The sequence below is a fragment of the Nerophis ophidion genome, linkage group LG23 (genome assembly GCF_033978795.1).
Source record: "Nerophis ophidion isolate RoL-2023_Sa linkage group LG23, RoL_Noph_v1.0, whole genome shotgun sequence".
Taxonomy (NCBI): domain Eukaryota; kingdom Metazoa; phylum Chordata; class Actinopteri; order Syngnathiformes; family Syngnathidae; genus Nerophis; species Nerophis ophidion.
The window spans coordinates 20,609,934-20,615,933 of NC_084633.1; the positions used below are offsets into that span (position 1 = coordinate 20,609,934).

Sequence of the window (6,000 nt, forward strand, 5' to 3'; positions counted from 1 at the left end):
CAGGCAGCATGAAGCAGGGCTTTTATTGTGAAGATAGGAAATGTGCAGTCGGCCTTTAGAGTTTTGACGGAAGGGACGGCGCGAAAGTCTGTTGAAATAAAAAGTGTTTCTGGCCTTCCTCTCTGTCATTTTTTCCTAATAATGAACTGGCAGCAGCCAGCGTCATCTCACAAGACCCTCGGGTGCCGTGAATGTCAATCAAGCAAGCTACGGAATTTGCCGCCAATGTTTTTCTTGTAAAGTGTATGGAAGCTGGATGAATTAGATGCCAAAAAGCAACCACTTTCATGTGGTATTGTACAGAAAGGACAACTTTTTTTCTCCTCCATTTGAAAATGTGGGCGTTATCATCATTACTGTCTGATTCCAATCAATGCAAGTCATCAGAATCAGGTAATACACCAACTTATATTCTTGTCTTTGTGAAAGAAAGACATCTATATGTGTTACACATGCTTGTATTATCATTAAACACATTTAACTTGTTTACAAAAATGTCTCTTTCATAAATAAATAAATATAAATGATATATATAAATGAGGTAGATCCCCTCCAGTTGGTCAATTGAAAAGTAGCTCGCCTGCAGAAAAAGTGTGGGCACCCCTGGGCTAAAGGCTAAAGCTTCCCAACTCCATCTTTCTACTGTGACTTCTCCAATATTAATTGAACAAATTTGCAAAGGATTCAGCAACACAGATGTCCAAAAAACTGTATAATTATGCCGTTAAAGCAGACGACTTTTAGCTGCGTGTGTGTGCAGCGCTCATACTTCCTGCGTACACGTCATTGTTACACAACGTTTTCAAGAAAAAGTCCCGGGAAATTTAAAATTGCAATTTAGTAAACTAAAGCGGCCGTATTGGCATGTGTTGCAATGTTAATATTTCATCATTGATATATAAACTATCAGACTAGTAGTGGCTTTCAGTAGGCCTTTAAACTCCTGGATGCAACATGGCGGGAACATGCGGCGGTCTAGTGGTTGCACGTCATAGTTTATATAAAATGCAAGCGTCAGTGGTGTGACACCCCCCCCAGCCCCCCCACCCCCACCACCACCACCACCCCCAGGTGAGTGAAGGTGGTGTGTACGCACTCATGGTACTTTTGATCGATCCTGAAAGCAGAGCGCCTTATGGGAGCGCTGTAACAGAACCCCTTCAGCAGATGTTCCATCAGATCAATGGCACATCTAAAAAGAGACAGAATCTAAATCTTTGAAGCCAGACAAGGTGGTCTGGAACGGAAATTAAATCTCACAGCGTATCCGTCTTTTGTCTCCGAGCAGGAACCTGGTGTCGGAGCGTGACTCCGTCAAAAACCCTGGCAAGGGAGGCGGCTTGTGGTCCGAGTTTTGGGAGCAGCCACAGATGGCCGGTGCCAAACCGCCAGTCCTCTTAAGTCCTGCACACAACTTTCTCTCTTGGCTTCAACTCCACTTTTTTGTTTTTTTTACAGCACAAGGAAGCCGGTGGTTCATCCTGATGAGATCGTTAAAAGACCCTCTTTTCTTTTTAAGGTGACTTAAACATGTTCATGGAGGAATAGATTTTAAATATATTATTTTTGGTGTTTTTTGTAAGATGATGACTAACATTAAATGCATGTTTCAGTCCAGTCCATAGTGGATCTAACATAGTAGAGTCCAGTCCATAGTGGATCTAACATAGTAGAGTCCAGTCCATAGTGGATCTAACATAGTAGAGTCCAGTCCGTAGTGGATCTAACATAATAGTGTGAGAGTCCAGTCCATAGTGGATCTAACATAATAGTGTGAGAGTCCAGTCCATAGTGGATCTAACATAGTAGAGTCCAGTCCATAGTGGATCTAACATAGTAGAGTCCAGTCCATAGTGGATCTAACATAGTAGAGTCCAGTCCATAGTGGATCTAACATAGTAGAGTCCAGTCCATAGTGGATCTAACATAGTAGAGTCCAGTCCATAGTGGATCTAACATAGTAGAGTCCAGTCCATAGTGGATCTAACATAGTAGAGTCCAGTCCATAGTGGATCTAACATAGTAGAGTCCAGTCCATAGTGGATCTAACATAGTAGAGTCCAGTCCATAGTGGATCTAACATAGTAGAGTCCAGTCCATAGTGGATCTAACATAGTAGAGTCCAGTCCATAGTGGATCTAACATAGTAGAGTCCAGTCCATAGTGGATCTAACATAGTAGAGTCCAGTCCATAGTGGATCTAACATAGTAGAGTCCAGTCCATAGTGGATCTAACATAGTAGAGTCCAGTCCATAGTGGATCTAACATAGTAGAGTCCAGTCCATAGTGGATCTAACATAGTAGAGTCCAGTCCATAGTGGATCTAACATAGTAGAGTCCAGTCCATAGTGGATCTAACATAGTAGAGTCCAGTCCATAGTGGATCTAACATAGTAGAGTCCAGTCCATAGTGGATCTAACATAGTAGAGTCCAGTCCATAGTGGATCTAACATAGTAGAGTCCAGTCCATAGTGGATCTAACATAATAGTGTGAGAGTCCAGTCCATAGTGGATCTAACATAATAGTGTGAGAGTCCAGTCCATAGTGGATCTAACATAATAGTGTGAGAGTCCAGTCCATAGTGGATCTAACATAATAGTGTGAGAGTCCAGTCCATAGTGGATCTAACATAGTAGAGTCCAGTCCATAGTGGATCTAACATAGTAGAGTCCAGTCCATAGTGGATCTAACATAGTAGAGTCCAGTCCATAGTGGATCTAACATAGTAGAGTCCAGTCCATAGTGGATCTAACATAGTAGAGTCCAGTCCATAGTGGATCTAACATAGTAGAGTCCAGTCCATAGTGGATCTAACATAGTAGAGTCCAGTCCATAGTGGATCTAACATAGTAGAGTCCAGTCCATAGTGGATCTAACATAGTAGAGTCCAGTCCATAGTGGATCTAACATAGTAGAGTCCAGTCCATAGTGGATCTAACATAGTAGAGTCCAGTCCATAGTGGATCTAACATAGTAGAGTCCAGTCCATAGTGGATCTAACATAGTAGAGTCCAGTCCATAGTGGATCTAACATAGTAGAGTCCAGTCCATAGTGGATCTAACATAGTAGAGTCCAGTCCATAGTGGATCCAACATAGTAGAGTCCAGTCCATAGTGGATCCAACATAGTAGAGTCCAGTCCATAGTGGATCCAACATAGTAGAGTCCAGTCCATAGTGGATCCAACATAATAGTGAGAGTCCAGTCCATAGTGGATCCAACATAATAGTGAGAGTCCAGTCCATAGTGGATCCAACATAATAGTGAGAGTCCAGTCCATAGTGGATCTAACATAATAGTGAGAGTCCAGTCCATAGTGGATCTAACATAATAGTGTAAGAGTCCAGTCCATAGTGGATCTAACATAATAGTGTGAGAGTCCAGTCCATAGTGGATCTAACATAATAGTGTGAGAGTCCAGTCCATAGTGGATCTAACATAATAGTGTGAGAGTCCAGTCCATAGTGGATCTAACATAGTAGAGTCCAGTCCATAGTGGATCTAACATAGTAGAGTCCAGTCCATAGTGGATCTAACATAGTAGAGTCCAGTCCATAGTGGATCTAACCTAGTAGAGTCCAGTCCATAGTGGATCTAACCTAGTAGAGTCCAGTCCATAGTGGATCTAACCTAGTAGAGTCCAGTCCATAGTGGATCTAACCTAGTAGAGTCCAGTCCATAGTGGATCTAACATAGTAGAGTCCAGTCCATAGTGGATCTAACATAGTAGAGTCCAGTCCATAGTGGATCTAACATAGTAGAGTCCAGTCCATAGTGGATCTAACATAGTAGAGTCCAGTCCATAGTGGATCTAACATAGTAGAGTCCAGTCCATAGTGGATCTAACATAGTAGAGTCCAGTCCATAGTGGATCTAACATAGTAGAGTCCAGTCCATAGTGGATCTAACATAGTAGAGTCCAGTCCATAGTGGATCTAACATAGTAGAGTCCAGTCCATAGTGGATCTAACATAGTAGAGTCCAGTCCATAGTGGATCTAACATAATAGTGAGAGAGTCCAGTCCATAGTGGATCTAACATAATAGTGAGAGTCCAGTCCATAGTGGATCTAACATAATAGTGAGAGTCCAGTCCATAGTGGATCTAACATAATAGTGAGAGAGTCCAGTCCATAGTGGATCTAACATAATAGTGAGAGTTCAGTCCATAGTGGATCTAACATAATAGTGTGAGAGTCCAGTCCATAGTGGATCTAACATAATAGTAAGAGTCCAGTCCATAGTGGATCTAACATAATAGTGAGAGTCCAGTCCATAGTGGATCTAACATAATAGTGAGAGTCCAGTCCATAGTGGATCTAACATAATAGTGAGAGTCCAGTCCATAGTGGATCTAACATAATAGTGAGAGTTCAGTCCATAGTGGATCTAACATAATAGTGTGAGAGTCCAGTCCATAGTGGATCTAACATAATAGTGAGAGTCCAGTCCATAGTGGATCTAACATAATAGTGAGAGTCCAGTCCATAGTGGATCTAACATAATAGTGAGAGTCCAGTCCATAGTGGATCTAACATAATAGTGAGAGTCCAGTCCATAGTGGATCTAACATAATAGTGAGAGTCCAGTCCATAGTGGATCTAACATAATAGTGAGAGTCCAGTCCATAGTGGATCTAACATAATAGTGAGAGTCCAGTCCATAGTGGATCTAACATAATAGTGAGAGAGTCCAGTCCATAGTGGATCTAACATAATAGTGAGAGTTCAGTCCATAGTGGATCTAACATAATAGTGAGAGTCCAGTCCATAGTGGATCTAACATAATAGTGAGAGTCCAGTCCATAGTGGATCTAGCATAATAGTGTGAGAGTCCAGTCCATAGTGGATCTAACATAATAGTGAGAGTCCAGTCCATAGTGGATCTAACATAATAGTGTGAGAGTCCAGTCCATAGTGGATCTAACATAATAGTGTGAGAGTCCAGTCCATAGTGGATCTAACATAATAGTGAGAGTCCAGTCCATAGTGGATCTAACATAATAGTGTGAGAGTCCAGTCCATAGTGGATCTAACATAATAGTGTGAGAGTCCAGTCCATAGTGGATCTGACATAATAGTGAGAGTCCAGTCCATAGTGGGGCCATCAGGAGATCATCTTGAGTGGAGACAGGTCTGCACGTCCCCAACTGCTGCACAGATGTGTGGTCCACCTTGGGTCCCCACTTTTGACAGCTGTTGCGTCATCATATTGCATTTTCCACACAAACATTTTCCATCTTAGTATTGCACACATGGAAGGGAGATTAAAACTGAAAAAGACTTAAACAAAACAAGTGTACTTTTATTCTTGTTAATGCAAAGTGTTTCCATTACAGCTGAAGGCACTATGAGGCCAAATGAAGGCACTATGAGGCCAAATGAAGGCACTATGAGGCCAAATGATTCTCTGCATTTGACCCATCACCCTTGATCACCCCCTGGGAGGTGAGGGGAGCAGTGAGCAGCAGTGGTGGCCACGCCCGGGAATCATTTTTTGGTGATTTAACCCCCAATTCCAACCCTTGATGCTGAGTGCCAAGCAGGGAGGTAACAGGTACCATTTTTGTAGTCTTTGGTATGACTTGGCCGTGGTTTGAACTCACGACCAGACACTCTAACCCAGGGGTCACCAACACCAGGTCGCCCGTAAGGACCAGATGAGTCGCCGGCAGGCCTGTTCTAAAAATAGCTCAAATAGCAGCACTTACCAGTGAGCTGCCTCTATTTTTTAAATTGTATTTATTTACTAGCAAGCTGGTCTCGCTTTGCTGGACATTTTTAATTCTAAGAGAGACAAAACTCAAATAGAATTTGAAAATCCAGGAAAATATTTTAAAGACTTGGGCTTCACTTGTTTAAATAAATTATTTTATTTTTTTACTTTGCTTCTTATAACTTTCAGAAAGACAATTTTAGAGAAAAAATACAGCCTTAAAAATTATTTTAGGATTTTTAAACACATATACCTTTTTACCTTTTAAATTCCTTCCTCTTCT

General features: G+C 41.7%; 1 long non-coding RNA gene across 1 annotated transcript in view; it reads left to right on the top strand.

Moving 5' to 3' along the window:
- LOC133541670 (uncharacterized) overlaps window positions 1-6,000 on the top strand; it is a 32,855-nt gene extending 26,855 nt beyond the window's left edge. The window contains exons 3-5 of the long non-coding RNA XR_009803945.1: window positions 1,289-1,519; window positions 5,341-5,551; window positions 5,628-6,000. This is a non-coding gene — a long non-coding RNA (uncharacterized LOC133541670). The remainder of the gene's footprint in view (window positions 1-1,288; window positions 1,520-5,340; window positions 5,552-5,627) is intronic.